Consider the following 2,130-nt stretch of genomic DNA (forward strand, 5'->3'; position numbering starts at 1 on the left):
GACGAGTAGAAAGATTTGCACTTGATGATAAAGGAGACTGTAAAGTAAAGAAAAACAATTTAGTGGGGAATATTCTTTCATATACACATACATATGCGATTAAATTAAATTAGTGACACCTACATAAATGCTCCCTGCTGTTTTTTCACACACATACAAATATCAGAAACACCAAGGAGAATGCAGCTGTCAATGGTATGGAGAAATTTGTAAAACAAAACACGAGGGTGGGGGGAAGGAGAGACAGCTCTTTAAATGCCAGCAGAAACAGCAGCAAAGAACGGTTCTGCTTCTTATTCACAGGATGCTAGACAATGCACTGGGCACCTTTGTTAAACTGGGCTCACCCTCAGAACTTACTCTATCTAGGCGGGTCACAGAGAAGTAGGGCTGGAAGGCACCTCCACAGGTCGCCTAATCCAAACTCCTGCCTGAGGCAAGATCAGCCCTATCCAAACCATCTCATACAAACCATAATCTAAGCTCTACATAAGACTACCATCAACCCTGGCACAACATAGACTGAACATCATAACCTGGCACAGGTAAAGCAGGAGAACCATGGCAGCCAATATCCTGCTTCTGTAAGTTGTTGTCAATATATGTTCAAGAGGTCTATAGAGACATGTGCCAGCATTTGGAAATGCTTGTCTTCAACAATTGTTAACATATGGAGTAACAGGAGTGACAGAAGAAATCAGCTGCAGGTTGAGAGTGTGGCAATGGGGCCAGTACTGAGACAGCAAGAAGAAAATTAAGTGTTTCAGGAATCAAGATGAGCAAAAAGAATTGCTGGGAAGGGAGTACTTTATTAGGGCAAAATCCAAGCCCATCTCATTTACAATTGCTGTTATAAGCTGTATTAACTAAGCAAGAATAGGTATAAAGAACTGCTCAGATCAGGCAAAATGGTAGAAAATCCTGTAATCTTCAGCTCTCCCAATAACGCCGCGCAAATAAGCAAGAGGTCCTTCCACACTCCACTGCAGTGTCAACATTCATTCAATCCCTACTGCGACAAAAGCCTGAGTTATCATGGAGAGAGATTAACTATCGATAAAATTTGGGGCTTAGCACGTACCCCCCAAAGCAACAGTATCATTTCACGCCATCTGCTGTAACTGAATAGTTTCTTATAAGCAATTTCTTCTAACACACACAGACCCATGCATCCATTTACACATATACTCACATGAAACAAAGCTACAACAACAAACTGCAGGGTACATGGCTGGTATACAGTGAGTGTGAGGAGTCTGGTACCTTGAATACCTTGTGTCACTGTTTGGTGTACAGCGTCAGATTTATTTTTACACCTCTCCTCTGTCAACTTCACACTTGGCTCGCACATGCGCTCTTATGGTAATCTGCTAACCAGGTGAAGTACCTGTCTCGAGCTATTTCCTACTATTTGTCCCTAGCAATTGCACTGAATTTTAGTACTACAGTTTTAAACCTTACTAACTTTATTTTTAGGTGATTAAAAGAACAGAGACAAAAAACAGAAAATTACAGTATTACTGTTATATTTAAAAAACTGTCCAAACTTTTCTATCCAATTATTAACTCTCTCTCACACACACACCACTCACCTCAGTTCTTACGGAGCAAAAAAAAAAAAGAAAAAAGATAATCAAGTCTTAGAAGTTTTCAGAACATGCTAATTTATGTAGCAAAATTCTAGAGGCAGGAACTGATCTTGTTTGCTCTCTAAAGCACCATATTCTCAACAGCACTACATAAACAAAAATATTTAATAAAGCTCACAACAATGAGCACCATATATGTTGCTTAAATAGCACTTTTCTGACATGTAAACGGCTTCACAAACCCCATGAGCTTCCCATTCCCATTTGACAGACTGGAGAAACGAAAGGATGACAGAAAAACAAAGGCTAATTAACACAGTTGGAAATAAAACCCTGAGCTCTTGACTCTATACCCAGGCCCCTACCTGCTATGGCCCACTGCTATGGTAGCCAACGCCCATGAGTAGAAATGTTACTATTAACAGTAATATTGACTCAATACAAAATATAACTTTTATTTAAAAATAATACCTCAGTTGCAGACATTATATATCTCTTGTGCAGGCAGAGGGATTGAGGGCATGAACACACCCACAATCCA

This window comes from Crocodylus porosus, unplaced genomic scaffold (assembly GCF_001723895.1).
Source record: "Crocodylus porosus isolate Cpor-Errol unplaced genomic scaffold, CroPor_comp1, whole genome shotgun sequence".
NCBI lineage: Eukaryota > Metazoa > Chordata > Crocodylia > Crocodylidae > Crocodylus > Crocodylus porosus.